This window comes from Melozone crissalis, unplaced genomic scaffold (assembly GCF_028551555.1).
Source record: "Melozone crissalis strain CALT ecotype California unplaced genomic scaffold, PUWL_Pcris_2 ptg000111l_1, whole genome shotgun sequence".
In the NCBI taxonomy this organism is placed as follows: domain Eukaryota; kingdom Metazoa; phylum Chordata; class Aves; order Passeriformes; family Passerellidae; genus Melozone; species Melozone crissalis.
In genome coordinates, this window is record NW_026535888.1 from 6,966,741 (window position 1) to 6,990,182 (window position 23,442).

Sequence of the window (23,442 nt, forward strand, 5' to 3'; positions counted from 1 at the left end):
GGAAGAAAAATAAAAAGGATAAAATAAACAATGCAGTGAACTAAACCAGCACTGCCAGAGTCAGAACCCAACCTGACACCCTGTGGGTCAGGCTGTTGGCAGCAGTCCCATTGGAATTGTGGCTCAGCCCTCCTGCAGTGTCAGGGCTGCTTCTGCTGGAGCAGGGATCCTGGACAAAGGTGCAGTCTCTTCCTCTGAAGATCATGGGGAAGAGGCAGCTGCTGTTCCTCTGGGCAATCCAGTGCAGAAGCCGTGCTGGTGTTCCAGAATCTCCAGATTCTATCCGGGTAGGAATGCTTGGCTCCTCCCTCTGGGCTCCCATCTCCCAATGGGATGCTGTAGTTCTTATCAGCCATGCAGGGACATTCAATAGCTGTTATCAGCAGGTGTCTCCCTGGAGGGAAGAGCGGGGATGGAAGACATAAGAAAAACTGCCCATGAACAGGAGACAGCTGCCATGGAGATGGCAAATAGAAGACATCTTGCCTTGCAATCTGGGAGATCCCCACATCCCCTCCCACACTTCCAGGACCAGCCTGTGCCTCTTTCCCATCAGGAAGGAGAGGCCAATGTGGGGTTTTGGGCAGGAACCAGAGGATGGCAGTCGGCAATGGAGAGAGCCAGGGAGAGTGATTCAGTGATCAGAACCTGATTTTATAGTGGGATACAAGCACTTATGTAGTGTTTCAGGGAGACTGGTAATGTGTACTACAGTGATCAAGTTAAAACCACATCTACAAACTTATGCGTATAACAACATCTCTTACTTGCACAGTTTAATGGGATTTTCTTTTTCTGGTAAACCTGTTTGATTGAATCTTCTTGCAATCCAGGTCTAATTTTCAAAGTTCCATTTGCTTTTGCCAAAGCACCCTGTTATCAAATCTCTTCTGTCAGCCACGTCCAAAGTCCATCACCTGTCTTGTGTTCCCCAACATTCCAACAGATGGCTGGAAACAGATCCTAAAATCCATCATCAATGGAAGAGAATTTAGCCTGGCAGGAGAAATGCTGGATTTGTTAATCCCAAAGCGGCCTCCAGGCAAGGAAAGGTTCATTTTGCTGCCTCTTCCTGAGCAGAGATTCCCAAATACCTCACTGTGCCCTATGCCTCCATCCCATGCCATGCAGAATCCATGGATCTGAGCACCCGAAGTTCCTCTTACGGTGATCTGAAGCTCTCCCAGTGTTTCTTGGACTGGAGAAACCCTTGGAGATCCCAGAGATCTCAGTGAGGCCCCATTAAACACAGCAAAATCCCCTCTCCCGCTTTTCCTGGCTGGTCCTGCTGAGCCAAAGGTTGGACAAAGGCTGGCAGGGGGTGTTTTGCGCCCTGAGAGAATGGCACAGTGGGAATTTGCCTTTGGGCACGATAGAGCTGTTTCTGCAAGGACACCTCAGCTGTCGCTGCAAACCCAAGGTGCTGAGCTGGGATTGTATCTGAGCCTGGCAGGGAGCAATGTCCTGCAATTAAACTGAGAATTCCAGGCGCTTTCACCAACTCCATTCCCAAAACAACCTCAAAAACAGCCTCTGGATAAATATTTTCATATGTAAGGATCTTTTTCTGACATGTCAAGATCTCTCTGGAAGCTGTGGCTGCCCCTGGATTCCTGGCAGTGCCCAAGGCCAGGCTGGACATTGGGACTGGAGCACCTGGGACAGTGGGAGGTGTCCCTGCCATGGACGGGGGGAATGGGATGGGATTTAGGGTCTCTCCCAACCCAAACCATTCCCTGTGGTCACAGGCCCAGGATCAAAGATGTCCAAGAGCCCCAGTGAAGTGCAGCTCCGAGGAATGGAATATTTCAGCTCCAAGCCAGCCAGGTTTACAACCAGAGCTGGTCAAGGAAAGAGCTGAGCATTGCCTAAACCAAATCCTAACGAGCTCTTTAAAGTCAGGCTTAGCAGCCTCAACCACACAAGGGCTGCTCATCCCAATATCTCCAGTGAGCCCCGGTATCCCTGGAGGTTCATCCCCACCTCCCACCCCAAAACCACCCACAGAGGAAGCTCTTCCCCCTGAGCCTTCAGTCCTGTGTGGATGCCCAGTATTCCCTAAATCCAACCTGGGTCCTGCCTCACAACAAACCCACAGCCCAGCTGTTCAAAATAATCCCAGGGAGATCCCAAACTTCTAGGAGCAGGATTTAAAGGATGAGCATCCCTTTGGGGACAGCTCGAGCCAGTGGCCAAGGTGAGGGACAGGGACACAGCTCAGGAGGGCAGAGACACAAAGAGGAGACAGATCCAGGATGGACTGGAGTGTTTGAAAATTAGGGTGAAGGTATTTGGGAATAAATTCCCCCCTGTGAGGATTAGGATGAAGATATTTGGGATGAATTCCTCCCTGTCAGGATTAGGATGAAGATATTTGGGATAAATTCCTTAATGTAAGGATTACATGAAGTTATTTGTGAATAAATTCCCCGGTATGACAATTAGGATGAAGACATTTGGGATAAATTCTCCCTGTGAAAATTAGGATGAAGATATTTGGGAATGAATTCCCGCCTGTCAGGATTAGGATGAAGATATTTGGGATAAATTCCTTAATGTAAGGATTACATTAAGTTATTTGGGAATAAAACCCCTATGTGAGGATTAGGATGAAGATATTTGGGATTCATCATTTTGGGGCAACATGGAGCCTTCAGAGGCTGAAATTCCAGAAATTCCAGCAGCTCCTCACCACAGCTCCTGGCATATTTTGGGGTGAAACAGGTGGTTCCAAACATGTAACAGATTTTGCTGCCAACAGGTGAATTTTCCCCGGCCTGGGGATGCAGGGAGCGATGCTCCGGCTGCACGTGGGAGATGAAGGGAGCTGGGAAAGCAGGCAGGTTGTTAGGCATTAATTAGCATTAATTACCCCTCCAGCAGCAATCAGCCCAAGGGCCACCCCTGCTTTTCTCTGCCTCTAATTCCATAATTGGAGGGGAGGGAAGAGGGAAGGGAAAAATGGGAGCTGAAGGAGAAATGGCTCCGCTGATCTGCTGAGCGCTAATTACGGGTTTGTTTGGGATAAATTCCCTCCCAGGAGGATTGGAAATTAAGATGTTTGGGAATAAATTCCCCACAGTAAGGATTAGGATGAAGATGTTTGGGGTAAATTCCTCCCTGTGAGGGTTACGATGAAGATGTTTAGGATAAATTCTCCCCACCTCATGAGAATTAGGATGAAGATATTTGCGATAAATTCTTCCTGTGAGGATTAGGATGAAGATCTTAGGGAATAAATTCCCCCCAGTAAGGATTAGGATGAAGATGTTTGGGATAAAATTCTCCCTTTGAGGATTAGGATGAAGATGTTTGGGATAAATTCCCTCCCATGATGATTAGGATGAAAATGTTTGGGATGAATTCTTCCCTGTGAGGATTAGGGTGAAGATGTTTAGGATAAATTCCCTCCCTTGAGGATTCAAATGAAGATGCTTGGGGTAAATTCTCCCTGTGAGGATCAGGATGAAGATATTTGGGATGAATTCCCTCTGTGAGGGTGGGCAGGGGCTGGGCTGGAATTGCCAGAGCAGCTGTGGCTGCCCCTGGAGCCCTGGAAGTGCCCAAGGCCAGGCTGGACATTGGGGTTTGGGGCACCTGGCACAGTGGGAGGTGGCCCTGCCATGGCAGGGGTGGCACTGGATGGAATTTAAGGTCTGTCCCAATCCAAACCATTCCCTGTGAGCACAGGCCCAGGATCCGAGTGGAAAGGGCAGGACAAGGAGCCAGGAGAGAGAAGGAAAACCAGGAAAAACTCTTTGTGGGGAGGTTTGGATTCCCAGCCCAGCCCCTCTGAGGCTCCTTCTCTGCCTGATCCCTCCCCTCTCCTCCAGCTGATCCTGAGGGGAACAAAGCCAGGAAAATGGGAAGCCAGGGAAGGGCAGCAGTCAGGATTTTCTCTGAAACTTGTTCCAGTTTGGACATATATCTTGAATTCCCTGAATCCCCTGAATTCATTGGAATATTTACGATCTCTTCTTTCTCCCTTCTCCTGCCTCATTTTCTCCCCTGGAATGCCCCTGCTACCATCCCAGCTGTCTAAAAGAGAATTGGGAATTAGGATTTTCCCTGAGCCACCCCAGCAACCCAAAGGGAATGGGGAATTAGGATTTTAGGATTTTCCCTGAGCCACCCCAGCAACCCAAAGGGAATAGGGAATTAGGATTTTCCCTGAGCCATCCCAGCGTGGTTGGGAATGTTGATGAAGCCGTTAAAGCAGGAAGGGAAAGGAATATTTTGAGGTGAGGGGTGGAGCTGGGGTTTCCTTCCAGATGAGACAGAGCAGGACCCTTTGGGGCATTTCTCCAGCCCCGCCCCTTCTCCCTGCCACATTTCCTGGCAGCGTCACCAAGGGTGCTCCAGATGTGCCTGGGAACAAATGAGAGCAGAATGGGCCTGGAGAGGGCAAATATTCCCTGGATTTACCCCAAACAATGCCACCAGGCTGGGGCATTCCCAGAGCAGGGATCTGCCCCAAACACCCCTTGGAAAGCAGCATGAAAGGAGCTGGAGGCGTTGGGGTTCCACATCACCTTCTCCTGGGAATCCCAGATTTTCCCTCCCTCCCTGCTGAAGGAATCCCTTCCCTGCAGCTTCCAGAGCCCAAACCTGGCCGGGTGCTCCTCCCAAAACCCATCCAGGAGGATCTGAGAGCAATTCCCATCACGAGGGTAACTGGAAAAGGGACCTTTTCCCTTTCACAGTGATCCCATGGGACCCCGTGGATCCTCTCAGATCCTCCTTGGCTTTGTGACACCCGTCTCATCTCAGATAGGGAAACTGAGGCACAAAGAATCAGGGCCATTAAGGCTGGAAAATCCCTCAGAAACTGCCACATCCACACTTCTTTTGCAATCCTTAACAAAGGGAATCAGCTACAGCCTCTCCAGCCTGTCCTTCCTGGAGAGCAATTCTGAGGGGGGAAATCAGGGAGACAATACATTTATTATTAAAATAAAACATAAAAATTGTTAAAATATAATTTAAAAATCATTAAAATAATCTGAACACCCCCTCCCCAAATTTACAACCACAGCAGAGCTGCCTGAGATGTTTTCTGAGCACGGGTGACCTTTTCCATGGAGACAGAGATGTTTATTCAGCCCAAACATGATGTGCCCAAGCCCAGGGGTCCTGGCAGGGCTTTTTCAATATTCCTGGATTTATGGAGAGCTCAGGAAGAGCTCGGGGCACTCATCCCAGCCTCCCTTCCCTTCCAGAGGGAATTCCTGGTGCTGGATTTGGGAGCCTTGTCCGGGGTCTGTAGCAGCAGAGCTCGCTCAGCTGAAAGGTCAGGGGATGGAAATGGAACCATGGCCTGGAAAAAGGAGAATTCCTGGGACTGAGCTGTACTTTACTCTGGGAAAATCATTCCAGACAGCCCCACCCAGGACAGGGGCTGTGGAGGCATACACAGCCCGGTCCTTCCATGACCTCCTGATTGTCACCTGCCCTTGGATGTGGTGGCTCAGGAGTGGTCAGGGTGTGGGAAATGAATCTGTAAAAAATTCATGTTTGAATTTTGAAAAGAAAATGAATTGTAGAAAATGGATTTTCTACAAATTAATTTCCCACACTGGGGGATTCCCGTCTCTCCATCCGTCCATCCATCCATCCATCCATCCATCCATCCATCCATCCATCCATCCATCCCTGTGGATCCCTTCCATCTCAGGATATTCCACGATTTTACAACTGGATTTTTAATCCATTTCCCACCTCCTACCCATGATCCCAATGGCTCTGGTGACCCAAATTTTGGTGTGCTCTGTGCAGGGAAGGAGTTGGAACTCATGATCCCTGTGGATCCTGTCCATCTCAGAATATTCCATGATTTTACAACTGGAATTTTAATCCATTCCCTACCACCCATCTCCTCTGCCACGCTCCCATCCATGATCCCAATGGCTCTGCTGCTCGGCTGGCTCAAATTTGAGGGTGTTCTGTGCAAGGAAGGAGTTGGAATTGATGATCTCTGTGGATCCCTCCCACAGAATTCCCAGAATCACTGGGTTGGAAGAGACCTTCAAGACCATCGAGTCCAACCCAGCCCCAGCCCCTCAACTCAACCCTGGCACCCAGTGCCACATCCAGGCTTTGTTAAACACCCCCAGGGATGGTGACTCCACCACCTCCCTGGGCAGAACATTCCAGAACTTTATCACTCTCTCTGTAAAAATCCTTTTCCTGATATCCAACCTGTATTTCCCTTGGTGCAGCTCGAGGCTGTGTGCTCTGGTTGTGTCAGTGCCTGGAGACAGAGCCCAGCCCCAGCTGAGCACAGGCACCTTTCAGGAGCTGCAGAGAGTGATGAGGGCACCCCTGAGTCTCCTTTTCTCCAGGCTGAGCACCCCCAGCTCCCTCAGGGCTTCCTCACAGAGTTTGTGTCCTCAGCCCCTCTCCAGCCTCGTTGTCCCCTCTGGACGTGCTCAAGCATCCCAATGTCCTTCCCATACTGAGGAGCCAGCACTGGACACAGTATCCCACCTCAGGATATTCCATGATTTTACAACTGGAATTTTAATCCATTCTCTACCACCCATCTCCTCTGCCACACTCCCATCTGTGATCCTGATGGCTCTGCTGCTTGTCTGATCCAAATTTGAGGTTGTTCCATGCAAGGAAGTAGCTGGAATTGATGATCCCTGTGGATCCCTCCCACCTTGGGATATTCCATGATTTTACAACTGGATTTTTAAGCCATTTCCCACCTCCCATCTCCCCTGTCACACTCCCATCCACAACCCTGATGGATCCAATTCGGAGCCAATTAGGCCAGCAGGGCAAAGCACACCTGGATTCTGTGGGAATAAAAAGCAGGAGAGCTGAGATCGAGCTCCTCCAGGAAATTCAACAAATGGAGCTTTGTGAAGATGTCTCCTCGTTCTTTTTTTTCCTTCCACTTTGTTTTTTCTCCTCTCTCTTTTGGCTTCTTGCCATGCAAAGAAAATAAAAATCTGGGGCAAGGGGTGATGAGGAAACTGAATTTGTGATGAGGAAACTGAATTTAGGTCAATGAGGGGGGAAAAAACCCACCAGGCAAATGAAAAAGGAATGGATTTCCTTGGGATTTGAAGCGTTCCTTTAAACTCCTGGAAAATGAAATGGAGAAAAGCCCTGATGGGAAAGGTCACAGTGAAGCTCAAAGAGAACAGCAGGGTTTTCCTGCCTGAGTTTAATGGGGAGGGGAGAAAGGTTCGGGGCTGAATCCACGAATTTCACAGCTCCAAGAAGAGCAGAGCGACCGTCCCAGTTCATCCCAGTACATCCCATAACATACCAATATGCCCCAGTACATCCCAGTGCTTCCCACTGCATTCCAGTTCATCCCAGTACATCCCAGTACATCCCAGTGCTTCCCACTGCATCCCAGTTCATCCCAGTACATCCCAGTACATCCCAGTACATCCCGATGCATCCCAAAACATACCAATACATCCCAGTGCATCCCAGTGGATCCCAGTGCATTCCAATACCTCCCAGTACATCCCAGTTCATCCCAGTACATCCCAGTGCATCCCAGAACATACCAATACATCCCAGTGCACGCCAGTATATCCCAGTGCTTCCCAATACATCCCAGTGCATCTCAGGGCATCCCTTTGTATCCAAGTGCATCCCAGTACACCTCAGACATCCCAGTGCTTCCACTGCATCCCAATACATCCCAGTGCATCCCAGTAACATCCTGGTGCATCCCCATACATCCCACTGCATTCCACTGCATCCTAGTGCATCCCAATACATCCAGGTGCATCTCAGTGCATCCCGCTGCATCTTAATACACCCCAGTACATCCAGGTGCATCCCAACACATCCCACTGCATCCCAGTGCATCCCAGCACATCCCAGGGCATCCCAGTACATCCCAGTGCCTCCCAATACACCCAAATAGATCCCAGTACATCCAACTACATCCCAGCACATCCCAGTACATCCCAATACACCTCAGTGCATCCCAGTGCCTGGTGGCAGCAGGAACAACCCTCCCTTCACATGCCCCTTTCTTTTTCCGAGAATTCCCAGCCCTTGGGAAGCCGATTCCCACCTGGCCCATGTCCATCCCACCTTCCAGTGCTGCCCACTCCAGGCAGGACCCCTGTTCCATGAATTTCAGGTGCCAGCTGCCCCTGGCAGCCCCAAACTGGGACTGGGAAAGGCTCCTGATCCCCAGAGTGCAGGAGTGGGGCAGGAGCCCTCTGTGCTGCTGGGCAGGAGGATTTTCCATGTGCTCCATCCATCCAGGAGGATCCAGGAGAGGAGGAGTTGGTTTTCCTGGACCTCCAGGATGTCCCCCAGAGCAGCAGGAGTGTCCCAAAACATGTCCCAGCTGGTTTCCAAACATCTGAGGGGTGCTGGAACAACCTCAGAGCTCCAAGCGGGAAAGCAGAGGGAAGGTTGTGGAATGAGAGCCAAACAAATCTCAAAATGTGTCTGGAAAGAAGAAAAGCAGACACAGGGACAGCACAGCCAGAGCCAGGGCAGGGCAGGGAGGGGAGGAAGAGTCACAGGGGGAATCCTGGAGGATTTTCCATTCAAGGGCTCGGGGAGGGAGGCAATTCTTGCGTCCGCCTCATCTCCTGCCGCGATTAATTCAGGAATGGCAAATTCCCACTCTGGCTCATCAGCCACGCTCTTCCTTTCACGGCTGCCTTCCCTCAGCTCATCCATATTGAAATCCCTGGATCCGGAGCTCCGGGAGAGCTCCCTCCTGGAAAAGCCACGCTCGGCGGAGCCCAGCGCTGCCACGGCGACAAAGGACAATCGTCTGACACTGGGACAAAAATCCATGGCTGGCTTCATATCCAGGCAGCCAAAATTCCTCACTTTCCTACCGCGTTTGGAACAGTTTTCCAATAAAATGCTGAGGGATAAGGTTGGATATTTGAATGCCAAAATCACGGATGGACCAGTTCACGCTCCAGCGAGTATTGGACCATCACATCCTGCTCAGACAGGCATGGAACGGGATTTGTGCGATTCCCAGGAGCTGAGGGAGGTCCTGGTGCCTGGCACAGGGCGGCTCCTTCCTCTGGAGCCGCCAGACTCTGCGGATTCCCCAAAAAAACCCCGGCAAACAAACAAAGGCACCCGTGGGGAGCGCGGCCCGAACCCGGCGGTGCCCAATCCGGGAATCTGGCCGGGGTGTCGGCAGGTGGTGCTCTCCACCTGGGAGCCTCGCTGGGGAAGCTGCTGATGCCTCAGGTTCAGCTTTTCTGGTTTTCAGGTTCTGTGCTGCTTTAGTGTGTGGGTCTGGGCTTCACATTATGGGATGGTGAGCTGTGTGCACAGAACAGGGAGTCAAAACAATTCCTGCTCCAGCTGGGGACCAAGGACAAATGATCCAAATCTCAGCCCAGGAGCACAAACACCGTGGGCTGGAGAGAGAAAACCAAGAAGGATGGGACTGCATAGCCGAAATCTACAACTGGACAATTGACTCCAAGATGCAAATGGAGCAGAACTTATAAAAATGAGAGACTCTGTGACCGGTTGTCCATTTTTTGGGCCATTTTGGGTTCACCTGGAATGCAGCCCTGGCTGGGCTCTTGTGCTGCCCAAGGTGGATCCATTGAGGCCTCCTAATAAATCCCTGCTTTATTCTTTAGCTCATTCTGGCCCCTGCTCCAGGGCAGCCCACACAAGGCAACACTGCCAGATGGAATTCAGGACTGCCCCAGGCTCAGGATCTGCCTGAGCTCAGCTACTCCATCCCCTCTGCCACTTCCCAGCCTGGATGAGAATCCCAGAATCACTGAGGTGGGAAAAATGCTCCAAGATCATCGAGTCCACCCTGTGCCTGACCCCCACTTTGTCCCCAGCCCTCAGCCCTGAATGCCACATCCAGGAATTCCTGGGGCATCTGCAGGGATGAGCACTGCAGCCCTCCCTGGGCAGCCCCTGCCAAGCCCTGACCACCCTTTCCATGCAGAAATTTTCCCTCAATATGCAAAAATGGGAATTTATGGACTTGCTGTTGTTGGTGTGAGGGGTTTGGAGCTGTGGGGAACAGGAAATGTTCCCTGCCAGAAGGGGCTGGGGCAGGGACACCTCTGCTGCTGGGCTTGCATTGGATGGATATTCCCTTGTGGGAAAAGCCTTTGGGATTCTGGTGTTCAGGATCCAGAGATGAGGTGGGCAAAGAGCTCCAAGGACATCGAGTCCCAGCTGATCCCACCTTGTCCCCAGCCCAGAGCTCTGAGTGCCACCTCCAGGAATTGCTGGGGCACCTGCAGGGATGGGCACTGCAAAGCTCCCTGGGCAGCCCCTGGCAAGGCCTGAGCCCCCTTTGCATGGGGAAATTCCTGCTGTGCCCACCCTGAGCCTGCCCTGGCCCAGCCCAAGGCTGCTCCTTTCATCCTGTCACTGGATTTCTCGGAGAAGCTGACCCCAAATCCCATCTCAAGCTGGTGGGTGGATCAAGAGCTGTTCTGGAAGCTGGAAAATGAGAAGGAAGTGGGTTCAGGTTCTTCCCTGTTCTCCCAACCAGTCCCATCTTCTCCCCATCATCCCTCAGCTCCATCCTGGAGGCATTGACACCCTGCAGATCCCAAAAATGTGGGTTCAGCTCCAGGAGGAGCAGGATTGAGAGCACCCAGAGGATGGGAAAACCAAAATTTCACACTGATCTGGAGCTCCTGGAGAGCAAACAGGGAGCCTAAGGTGGCCAAAGCTGCAGCATTTCAATGGGAAGATCCAAAAATTCTGCTCTGCAAATACCCTGGGGATGGGAAAAACCAACATTCCAAACTGATCTGGAGCTCCTGGAGAGCAAACAGGGAGCCTGGGGTGGCCAAAGCTGCAACATTTCCATGGAAATATCCCAAAACCTCTCTGTCCAAGCACGCAGGAGTCAGTGCTGGTGTCCTCAGCTGGTTTTAAGTGGCTCCACTGCAGCCCCAAACTGAATTTGGGGTTTCTGAGACAAATCCTCAGCCAGGGCAGCTGGGAGAACCTGGGAGAAGCTGCCAGAATTCCCAACCCTCTGGTGCTCCTGGCACACATTCCCACCCTCCTGGCCAGCTGCCATCGCTCCTTCCCAGGCGTTTCCAGCCATTTCCCAGGGACATTTCTGCTGTCACAGCCTGGAAAAGCAGAGGATCCCCCAAAAGCATCAGCCCCAAAACTCTCCTGGAGTTGGGCTGGGGCCGTGGGGAGCAGGGCAGGAGGGTCTGCGGGAAGAGCTGATATTGCCAATATTGATGGGATATTGCTGATATTGCCAATATTGATGGGATATTGCTGATACTGCCAACATTGATAGGTATTGCTGGTATTGCCAATATTGACAGGATATTGCTGATATTGCCAATATTGATAGGCATTGCTGGTATTGCCAATATTGATAGATATTGCTGATATTGCCAGTATTGATAGGTATTGCTGATATTGCCAATATTGATAGATATTGCTGATATTGCCAGTATTGATGGGATATTGCTGATATTGCCAATATTGATGAGATATTGCCAATATTGCCAATAATGATAGGTATTGCTGATATTGCCAATATTGATGGGATATTGCCAGTATTGTCAATATTGATAGGATGTTGCTGATATTGTCAATATTGGTGGGATATTGCTGATACTGCCAATATTGGTGGGATATTGCTGATATTGCCAATATTGATGGGATATCACTGGTATTGCCAATATTGATGGGATATCGCTGATATTACCAGTATTGATAGGATATTGTTGATATTGTCAATATTGATAGGATATTGCCAATATTGATGGGATATTGCTGATATTGTCAGTATTGATGGGATATTGCTGATATTGCCAATATTGATAATTCCTAAGGAAAGCCTTTGGCACAAAGGCAGGGGGTGAAGGGATGAGGCTGACAGGGACAGGGAGAGAACTAGAAGAGACAGGGACCGTTACAGGGCTGGAAGGGACAAGGACAAGGCTGGCAGGGACAGCGCTGAGGTTGGCAGGGACAGGGACAGGGCTGGGAGGGACAGGGACACAGCTGAAGCTGGCAGGCTCCTGGCCCATCATACCTCTGGAATATTCCCAGCTCCTGATGAATTTTTCACCAGGCCTGAAATATTCATGGCTGGAGTTCACCTTTTTTGTTGCTTATCCATCACCACGGCTGCCTGGGATCTGGGATCCTTCCAGGGACGTTTCCTGAGCCTTGGGAAAGGCACAGATGCCACCAAAGCACTCCCAGCACACCCAGACACAGCCCTGGAGGTTGGTGTCCCTCCAGCATCTGTGGGAGCTCATTCCAGGATTTGGGAAGTGCTGCCACTGATCTGGGTCACAGCTCTCAGAGCTGTCCCTCTGCCCAAACCGTTCAGGATTCTTTTCAATTCCAAGGATTCCAGCATTCCCAGGCTCTGGCAGGTGCTGGAACAGGACATGCAGAGGGTGGGGAGGCCCTGGGACAGATTCCCAGAGCAGCTGTGGCTGCCCCTGGAGCCCTGGCAGTGCCCAAGGCCAGGCTGGACATTGGGGCTGGGAGCACATGGCACTGTGGGAGGTGTCCCTGCCATGGCAGGGGTGGCACTGAGTGGGATTTAAGGTCCATCCTCACCCAAAGCATTCCATGGTTCTGTGATCTTGAAGGATCCAGAGAGGGAAGCAGAATCCCACATCCCGGAAGGAATGGCAGAGAGGAATCCCAGCAGGGAAAGAGGTGGTGCAGGTCCTTCAGTAAAGTCCCAGCATGATTTTTTAGGAATATTTGTCCCAAAATCAGCCCCTGGCCTGGCCAGGTAATTTTCTGTGTCCAGGGTCAGTGCTGGGAATTGTCACCCTGAAACACCCAGGGAAGTGAGAATTTTAACACCAAGCACTGAGGAGCTGCTGAGGCATCAGGAGAAATGGCCCCTTCATCCCAAAAAACCCCAGGGATGAGGATAAAGGGTTTGGATTTCTGGGAATGGCCCCTTCCATTCTATGCTGTGCCCTACTGCTAGTAGATAAAACCTGCCCCGAGCTTCACTTTTAGGCCAGGCTCAAGTATCCAGACAGAGATGATGCTCTGATCTCCACTTCTGGTGTCCTCAAATTTCCATCAGAGGGGTTTTGGGAAGAATGGAATCCCTGCTCTCCTGACTGAGGAACCTTCCCAGTGCACAGAGATTGGGAGCTGGGCAGGGTTCGGTGCCAAAATCAAAAGTTCAAAGCCAAAATCAGGGATGGGAGAGGAGCAGAGGCTCCCCTGGGGCCTGGAAATTTCTGCAAGCACAGCTGGTGCTGCCCCAGCTCCAGGAGGGGAAGGGGCCTCTCATCCCACCTCAGGACTGATGTTGTTGGTGTGAGGGGTTTGGAGCTGTGGGGGAACAGGATTGGTTTTCACCCAGGATTGGTCCTGGAGGAGCCCAGGTCAGCCCAGCTCTGCCCTCCCAGAGATGCTCCCCTCATTCTGAGCCACCCCACACATCCCGAGCTCCCACCCAGCCCAGAGCTCAGCGAGATCCCGACCCCAAGGTGTGTCCTTCCCACACGGGCACCGTGTTTGCAGCACTGTTTGCTGCTTGCAGCACTGTTTGTTTGCTGTTTGCTGGCTCTCAGCTTCCTTTTTCTGCCTCTGTCAAGGTTGGGATTGAAGGCACTCAAGACCATGGTTCATGTTCAGACTTAGGTGTTCATTGTTTCTTATCTGTGTTACAGTCCCACAGCAGAGAGTCCTGCAGTTCTTCACTAACGAGGCACAAAATGCCCAACAATCCTTTGCTACAAGGCCTTTTAAGGATAAACTGTCCAATTAAGAAATGGCACCTGAAGTTATTTTCACTTTTAACCCAATAACCAACCACCTGTGCCTACAATGGTGACTTTCTATCCAATTATACAAAACCATCCAAACCCATGGAGGAGAAGGAGAAGGAGAAGGAGAAGGAGAAGGAGAAGGAGAAGGAGAAGGTGGAGAAGCAGGACGAGAAAAAGATGAAGATGAAGATGAAGATGAAGATGAAGAAAACTAAGAAGAAGGAGGAGAAGGAGGAGGAGGAGGAGAAGGAGAAGGAGAAGGAGAAGGAGAAGGAGGAGATGACAAAGAACATGAAGGAGATGACAAAGAAGAGGAAGAAGAGGAAGAAGAGGAAGAAGAGGAAGAAGAAGACGATGAAGAAGACAAAGAAGAAGACAAAGAAGATGAAGAAGACAAAGAAGGACCCACCTCTGCCCCAAAACCTCCATCTTGCTCCATACATATTACTACATCCTAAACCCCAAACTCTTGAGTTTCCCACCCTGTGATCTCACACACTTCTACCCAAACTCCGCACCCACAATCCCAGTTCTGTCATTCCATTCTGGAAGCTTCTTCACAGCCTCAGGTCGGTGCAGTGTTCTCTTGGGGGTCAGTGCCTGGCAGCACAGAAAGTCTGGAATTCTCAGCACCCAGAACTCCAACACCAGAGCAGCTGCAATTCCCAAAATCCCCACAGTCACCCGGCGGGAGCTGTCCTTGGAGCAGGATCTCCGGGCCATGGCTCCTGTGGCTCCCAGCTGGAAAATCCTCGGCTGCTCTGCCGCAATTCCGGCACTGCCTGAGCTGACTTGGACCTCATTCCCAAAATCCCAAAAGCTCCTTTCCACTTCCCCCCTCTGATCATTTCCCCCCTTCTTCTCTCTTTTCCAGCCCATTTCTTCTCTTCCTGCTGTTTTTGCCTTTCCCTTCCCCTCCCTGGCCTTTTTTCCCTCAGGAAGGAGCTGAGGATGGAAATCCCTGTTTTCCCAAAGGGAAACCCCTGTTTTCCTAAAGGGAAATCCCCCTTGTTGTCCCAAAGGTTAAATTCCTGATTTGCTAAAGGGAAAGCCCTGGTTTCCCAAAAGGAAATCCCTGGTTCTCCTAAAGGGAAATCACAGTTTTCCTAAAGGGAAGTCCCTCATTTCCTAAAGGGAAATGCCTGTTGTTTTCCCAAAGGGAAATCCTTGTTATCCCAAAGTGAAATCTCTGGTTTCATAAAAGGAAATCCCTGTTTTCCTAAAAGGAAATCCCTTTTTCCAAAAGGAAAACACTTGTTATCCCAAAGTGAAATCCCTGTTTTCCTAAAGTGAAATCCCTGGTTTCCCAAAAGGAAATCCAGAGTTTCCCAAAGGGAAATCCCTGTTTTCCTTAAGGGGAATCCCTTGTTTCCCAAAAGGAAATCCCGATTTTCCTAAAGGGGAATCCCTGTTTTCCCAAAGTGAAATCCCTGTTTTCTGAAAGGGAAATCCCTGTTGTTTTCCCAAAGGGAAATCACAGTTTTCCCAAAAGGAAATCCACAGTTTCCCAAAGGGAAATCCCTGTTTTCCTTAAGGGGAATCCCTGTTTTCCTAAAAGGAAATCCCTGTTCTCCCTTTGCTCCAGGGCTGTTTTTCAGCCACTCCCATGCACGGAATTCCGGGGAAATGGGATGTTCCATCTCCCTGGCAGGACCATCCATCACTCTTGGGACTCCCTTTGGGCCAACAAAAGCTGCCCCATGAGAAGAACGAGGCAGGGAATGAATAATCCAACAGAAAATGGGGAATTCTGCCCAGCCCCAGCACTGAAGGATACAGGGAGGGAGAATCAGCCAGCATTCCTAGGAAATCTCTGCTGAATCCTGGAAAAGTTCTGGCCAATCCAATCAGGAGGAAGCCCAGAGGTCTTCAAAACTACACAAAAATAAAACAAGGAATATCCAAACCAGTCACTTCATTCATAAAGCACCTCACACAAACCATCAAATGACAATATCATAATTATATTTATATAATAAAATAATAATTATTTACCAGCATTTTAATTATTAATTTTATTATTATAGTAAAATCATTACCAATAATTACTATTCATAATATAAGAATTGTTAAATATTATAATAGTTATTATTAATAATTATCATAACTAATAATTATATCCTTATCTATTTCAAAACATCAATTTAATTATTTTTATAATTATTATTTTAATTATTATTCATAATTATTATTTATGATAGTTTATTAATGTTTATTATAATTATTACTAATTCGAATAACTAATATTATTAAATAAATACAATAATATTTATTTTTTACTAATTATAATAACTAATAATATCCTTACCTACTTCAAACCTCACCTATACATTATAATAATAGTGATTACTGTTTTGGGGTCTGAATTTTGGGATCTGCACTTTGGGAGCTGCACTTTGGGCCTCAGGAATTGTGTGAAGGTGATGGATGCATTCCCTAAAATTCACATCCCTGAGGTATTGAGGAGTTTGAGGAGGCTCTGGAATCCTTCAAAGGTGAAAAATTCCCTTAAATTCAAATCCCTGAGGGCTGAGGACACCCTGGAGCCTTTCAGAGGCAGATAAATTCCCTGAAATTCTCACCCCTGAGTATTGAATGGTTGAGGTGACTCTGGAACCCTCAAGAGATGGAAATATTCCCTAAAATTCACATCCCTGAGGTATTCAAAGGGCTGATGTGGCTCTGGAATCTGTTAGAAATTGAACTATTCCCTTAAATTCCCACCTGAGGGGTTTGGGGTGGGTCTGGAACCCTCCAGAGGCGCTTCCCCATCCCAAACACAGCTCAAAAATCCCTTGGAGGATCCAGCTCCTCCTTCAGCCAGAGGGGCTGGGATAAACCCGGCTTTGTTGGGCCGAGGGGAGGGATGAGCCCTGCCCAGCGCTGCTGCTGGAATTTAGATCATCCAGAAATTAAAAGGGACAAAAACCGACCCCGATCCCCGTTTAACAACACCTGAACCAACCCAGAGACCCCGGAATCATCCCGCAGCACCCAGGGCGGGGAATCGGCGCCACACAAGAAGATGAATTCCAAGGAAACAACTTTTCCTGGATTTCTTTGCTTGCTCTGAAGAAGAGTGTGTGCGAAAGGCAGAGCACAATCAGTCTGGATTAGCGAGACACGAGTGATTAAACTCGGCCCAAGAACAAAGGCAGCTGATGAGGAGCGAGATTGGATTTAGGTCACACTCAAAGGCCAGGAATAAATCCCACCCTCAGCCCAATTAGGCGGGTCCTGATTAAGGAAGGGAAAGGGAAAAAACATCTTGGGATGAGTTTGGGAGGATTTCCAGGCGAGCTTTAACCATTCCCTGCCCAAAATTCCGCAAAGTCTTTTCCAGAGGTAGGAATGAGGGATGTGGGATGAGCAGAGTGGATCAAAAGGGGTTTTTCCCATTAAAACCTGGAGCAGGTGAGGCTGTGGTTGTATCCTGCAGGAATATTCTCCAGAGGTGGAAATATTCCCTTAAGTTCTCATCCCTGAGGAATTGGGGATGTTGAGGAGGCTCTGGAGCTCTTCAGAGGTGGAAATATTCCCTTAAATTCCCAACCTTGAGGCATTGGAAGGGTTTGAGGTTTTAATTCCACCTCAGCCCAGCTCCCCTTTGGAAAGCTCATCCTAAATCCCAAGGCAGGGCTTTCCCTCTGAATTCCAGGCAGCCTGGCTGGGTCTGGGAAGAGTCAGCATCCTGGTTTTCTCCGGAAAACAGATGGATTTTCCCAGGTTTGGATTTTTCAGAGAGCCCCAAGGCGCTTCCGTCTCCAAAGGACATCAGGCAGGAAGGATGGGAGTCAGGAAATCCTGGAGCTGCTCTGAGCACCAGAGCCTGGGGGATTCTCCCTGGCCATGAATTTACCTTCATCTTTCTCATAAATCTGTCTCCAATGCCCTTTTCTGTTCCTTTCCTCTCCACAGGCTCCAATCCCTCAAATTCCAGTGCCAAATGACCATGGAACATCCTGTGCCATTCCTGGCCCAGCTGCCCAGGAAAAGGATCCCAATCCTGGCACATTTTGGGTTGGGTGACATTTGGGAACTGTTGGGAATGGAAAAACCTCCAGTTCTTCCCATAAATCTCCCAGAAATTAACACAAAACTGATAGAGGAAGGTTCCGGGAAGGTTCCGGGAAGGGAAGGGAAGGTTCCGGGAAGGGAAGGTTCCGGGAAGGTTCCGGGAAGGGAAGGTTCCGGGAAGGGAATGGAAGGGAAGGGAAGGGAAGGGAAGGGAAGGGAAGGGAAGGGAAGGGAAGGGAAGGGAAGGGAAGGGAAGGGAAGGGAAGGGAAGGGGAGTTTTAAGATCCCTTCCAACCCAACCCATTCCCTTGTTCGGGAGTAGCATTCCCAGCCAGATCTCCTTCCTAAGCTTGCTGTCAGGTCAGAGGGTTTTTTTACTGTTCTCTCCCTGGATATGACTTGGCAGCTCTCAAAATTTCCATTATACATCCTGGAAGTAACTGAGAAAGTGCCAGTTAGAAAAAAACTGTGAAAATCCAACTTTATCTGAGGAAATCCTGGGGATGAACTGTGGAAATATCAGGGTGAGGATGGAAAATCCTGAATCCCGCTGAGGAAAAACTGCAGGGATGGTTTGGGGCTGTCCTCTGGTAAAAATAGAACAGGAAATCAACATCCTAAATAAAAGATGAGATCAGGCAGGGAACAGGCAGGTAAGCCGGGGGAGGAGCTTATCCCAGGGGTCATTCCAGCACAATTCCTTTCCTACTGAGGGATATCTGAAATCTGGGATTGTCCACGCTGTGCCAGGCCTCAGGACACACTGAGGAAAGGAAATCATCCTCGGAGCCCCCACCAGGATGAATTCACACCAGAGAGAACACGGAAAAGCAGCAGGAGGTGTTTGAGCTCCGGGGCAGTGACAAACCAGGGCTGACAGCCCGGCTGGCGCTGCCATCATGCTCCTGAGCACACATCCCACGGGATTTCCCTCTGGACAGAGCCTCCCACCTCCTGTGCAGGAGGCTGGGATCTGAGAGGGATCAGGGGCAGCTCCCAGTGCCTGGAGGAGGCTGTTTGAGGGAAGATCATCCTCATCTTCCTCACGCCTGGAACACTCTGGACCTGCACCAAGCACTTTTTCTCAGTCCTGAATTCCAGCCCAGTGAATTCCAGAGGGGAATTCCAGCTTTCAGAGCCAGAAGATTCGGGACAGGTGTGTGGCTGTCTTGGAGGAGCTTCATGGAAACCTTCCCTTCACAAGAATCTTCCCTCTATAGAAGTCTTCTCTTCATGGAAATCTTTCCTCCATGGAAACCTTCCCTCTATGGAAATCTTCTCTTCATGGAAACCCTCCCTTCCTGGGAATCTTCCCTCTATGGAAAGGTTCTCTTAATGGAAACCTTTCCTTCATGGAAACCTTCACTTCATGGAAACCTTCCCTTCACAGGAATCCTCCCTACATGGAAAGCTTTCCTTCATGGAAATCTTTCCTTTATGGAAGTCTTCCCTCTATGGAAACCTTCCCTTCATGAAAACCTTCCCTTCACAGAAATCCTCTCTCCACAGAAATCTTCTCTACATGGAAATCTTCCCTTCACAGAATTCTTCTCTTCACAGGAATCTTCTCTCTATGGAAATGTTCTCTTCATGGAAAACTTTCCTTCTTGGAAACCTTCACTTCATGGAAACCTTCCCTTCACAGGAATCTTCCCTCAATGGAAACCTTCTCTCTATGGAAACCTGTCCTTCATGGAAATCTTCCCTCTACGTAAATCTTCAATTCATGGAAATCTTCCTTACATGGAAATCTTCCCTTCACACATTTCTTCTCTTCACAAGGATATTCCCTTGATGGAACTCTTCCCTTCCAAGGGAACTTCCCCTCACAGGAATCTTCCCCGCATGGAATTCCTCCCCATCAAGGCGCCTGAGCTGATCATTCAATGCTGAGCATCCCTGGGCAGCCCTTTCAGTTCTTAGGGGTTCACTGTGGGATGAACCGGCCACGTTCCCCTGGTCCCTTCCTATCTCTCCAGAAATCCCACTGGGAAAAAGCCTGGAGGGTACTGGGCACATACTCTGGGGAATAACTGGAATAAAAGGGTGGCAGGAGCCAGGCACTGGAGCTGCGATGTGTGGGGACGGAGGAGCACAGGGAAACCCCCAGGGGCAGCAGCCATTATGGGGAAAATGAGACACACGTGGGAATTTGTTCAGGGAGAAATCCTTCCCTGGGAAGGCTGGAGCCCCTCTGGAGCCAGGCTGGGAGAGCTGGGGGTGCTCCCCTGGAGAGGAGAAGGCTCCAGGCAGAGCTCAGAGCCCTTGCAGGGCCTGAAGGGGCTCCAGGAGAGCTGCAGAGGGACTGGGGACAAGGATGGAGGGACAGGAGGCAGGGAATGGCTGCCAGTGCCAGAGGGCAGGGCTGGATGGGATCTTGGCAATTGGGAATTGTTCCCTGGCGGGGTGGGCAGGGGCTGGGCTGGAATTGCCAGAGCAGCTGTGGCTGCCCCTGGAGCCCTGGCAGTGCCCAAGGCCAGGCTGGGCATTGGGGCTGGCAGCACCTGGCACAGTGGCAGGTGGCCCTGCCTGGCAGCTCTCAAAATTCCCATTAAACAGGGTCTGTGTCAGGACTCTGGAAAGAGTCATGAGTTTTCATTATTATCTTTTTAGCATTCAGTAAGTATCCTTTCTGTAGTCTTTAGTATAGTTAGTATAGCATTCTTTCATTTAATGTAATAACATAAAATAATAAATCAGGCTTCTGAGAACATGGAGTCAGATTCATCATTCCTTCCTGCCATGGGCACTCCACAAATCCAATACTGAGCCCCCTGAGCCTCCCTCCAGCCAAACCCCTGGAGCTGCAGGAAAAGGGAAAACCAAAACAACCCAGAGCTGTGTTGGGAAACAGGAGATTCCCATAAATCCTCAGCTCAACATCCCTGGATATGTGCGGTTCCCTCACTTTCCCAGGGGGGATTTCAGCCTGTCCAAGCCCACAGAAACACAGCCCACATTGCATCTTAAATCCTGGAATTAGACGAATGACCCCTTTTCCAACAGATTCTGTCAAAAAATTTGGGGAAAAGAGAGGGAAAAAGATAAATATCCCGCAGGAAAAGGTGATTTTTCCACCACACACACAGGAGGGCCCCCTCCAGGGATGGGGCAGCAATGGAAATATCACCTTTGGACAGGATTCTTTATCTGCTGTCCAATTAAATCCGTGGCCCATTCAATCAGGGAGGCAGAGCCAGGGCCGGTGTCCCCAGGGAGGTTCCATGGGAAGCAGGGCTGGTCTCTGGGACAGGCAGGGAAGATGAATTCCAGGCTGCAGGCATGCTGAAGGATTTGGCAGCAGGGCACAAAAAAGAGGTTTCCCCATGGGAAACTGTCGGGATTGTACAAAGATGAACTGGGCCAGCTTTTAAATGGATTTATTTTCTGAGCAGAGAGAAATAAATGTCGTTATTGATGGTTCTGCCCCAAAACAGGACACAAAATTCCTGATGTGCCTAAAGCAGGAAGGGAAAATGTTGGGATGAGAGAGAATATTCTGTCAGGTGGAGGTTGGGAGGAGGTTTGGAATATTTGGTGAATCCCTGATGGAGAAGGATTTTTTTCCTTGCTCCTTCCAGCAGCACCCACTGGGAGGAAAAACAGGAGCAGCCCCCAGGTCCCACCTCTGGCAAATGCTTTGGATTCAGGGGGTCCTTCCACAGGGACAAATATCTCAGTGTTATAACAGCCAAGGAATGCTGAGGAGCTACAGCAATGAAAATAAAATAAAATAAAATAAAATAAAATAAATTTAATAAAATATTATTTTATTAATAAAATAATATTTTTATTTCATTTAATGAAAAATAAAATAAATAAAGTAATATTTTATTTATAATAATAACTAATTCTTTATTATTTAATATTTAATAGTTATTTCTTTAATATTTATTTATAATAATATTTATTTATACTAGTAATAAATAAAATAATATTTTTATTTATTATTTTATTTTAAAAAACCAAAGGCAAAAAAATAGGGGCAAATAAAACCAGGGGCAAATAAAATAAACTGGGGGCAAAAAACTATAATTCTGACCAGAAGGAAAAGTAAAGAGAAAAATGCTTTGAACTCCTCTGGATGGATAAATCCTTCCACAGGGAGAAATATCCCGATGTAACACAAGCCAAGGAATGCTGAGGAGCTGGGGTAGAGTGGGAAACAAATAAATTCATCCAGGGGCAAAAAAAAGAAAAATCTGCCCCAGCAGGAAAAGCACAGAGAAAAATTACTTTGCTGCCTGCAAATCCAAGCAGCGTCTGGAGACAAGCAGCTGAATTTATCTTTATTTTGGAGATAAAGACGAGGCTAAAATTCCTGTTGAACGTGATCCAAAAAGGCAGATAATGCCCAGATTGCATCTCCAAAGTTTTATAGCCTTAAGCTGGAGGAGAAAGGGAAGGGGGAGCTCCTGGGGAGGGAGATTTGGGTTCTGAGGAGGGAGATTTGAGTTCTGGGAGGGGAGTTTTGGGTTCTGGTGAGATTTGTTGGGCAAATTTGGGTTCCAGGGAGGCAGATTTGGGTTCTGAGGAGGCAGATTTGGGGAGGGAGATTTGGGTTCAAGGGAGGCAGATTTGGGTTCAATGGGGGGAGATTTGGGTTCCAGGGAGGGAAATTTGGGTTCTGAGAAGGGAGATTTGGGTTCCAGAAAGGGAAATTTGGGTTCCAGAAAGGGAAATTTGGGCTCCATGGAGGGAGATTTGGGTTCAATGGGGGGAGATTTGGGTTCTGAGGAGGCAGATTTAGGGTCTGAGGAAGCAGATTTGGGTTCTAGGGCTGCCCAGAGCCGCATGGAGCCGACTCCAATCTCTGGGATTTTTAATGCGCAGATTGACCGAGGCTGTCTCAGTGAGGAGTTCAAGGAATCAGCATCTGGAGAAAGAAAGTCTGGAGTAATTGAAACTGGCTGCAAGCAAAGGCAGCAGAAGGTCAGGGGGTTGAACGTGGGCAAAGAGAGATGAGGGAGGGCTGGGTTTGTGCAAGGCCAGAGGATTTCCTGACAATATTTCCTGGTTTTATTCCCTGTGTATATTCCCTGTGTGTATTCCCTATTTTATTCCTTATTTGGTGTTTATTCCCTGTTTTTATTCCCTGCATTTCAACCTGCTGCCTTCCCCTAAACCGCTGTGGGTGTGTGGGGGATGCTCAGCCCACACCAATCCCAGAGTGCCAGGTTTTCCTCTCCTCCCAAGATCCATGAGATGCTCTGGGCTGTCAGGGGGAAGGATCCTGTCCCACACAGGCAGCAATGGATGATTCACAGAGATGGATTCTGATGGATTCTCCTGGGAGAAAATCCAAATCTCAGCTTCATCCCCTTTGTCCAGCCCAAGGAGTAGTTAAGGGAACACCTAACCTGCACTGATTTGGGGGATTCCTCAGCAGCCCCATTTCAACACCTGTATAAATACTGTTTAATGGTGTTGGCTTTGGTGTTTTTCAGAGCCTGGCATGACAGAAACCACTTGGGAAAAACATTTCTGAGGGTTTTCTCTGCTTTTTGTGGAGCTGGAGTGCGAAGTTGCCCAGCACAAGGCTCTCTGGTGACCTGCTGGTGACAGAGGAGGAAATAGAACCTGTTAGGAGTGAGATTAAATCACCCAGAATGGTGCAGCCAGGAGTGATCCCAGCTCCAGGCCCAGCTGTGCATCCAAGCCCACATCTGGTAGAGCTCTGCACCTTCTCTGAGGA

General features: G+C 49.2%; 1 protein-coding gene across 1 annotated transcript in view; it reads right to left on the reverse strand.

Moving 5' to 3' along the window:
• Positions 1-1,605: 1,605 nt before the first annotated feature.
• PUM1 (pumilio RNA binding family member 1) overlaps positions 1,606-23,442 on the reverse strand; it is a 184,299-nt gene continuing 162,462 nt past the window's right edge. Inside the window, exon 23 of the mRNA XM_054292450.1 lies at positions 1,606-1,617. The gene's annotated coding sequence lies outside the window, so the exon portion shown is untranslated. The remainder of the gene's footprint in view (positions 1,618-23,442) is intronic.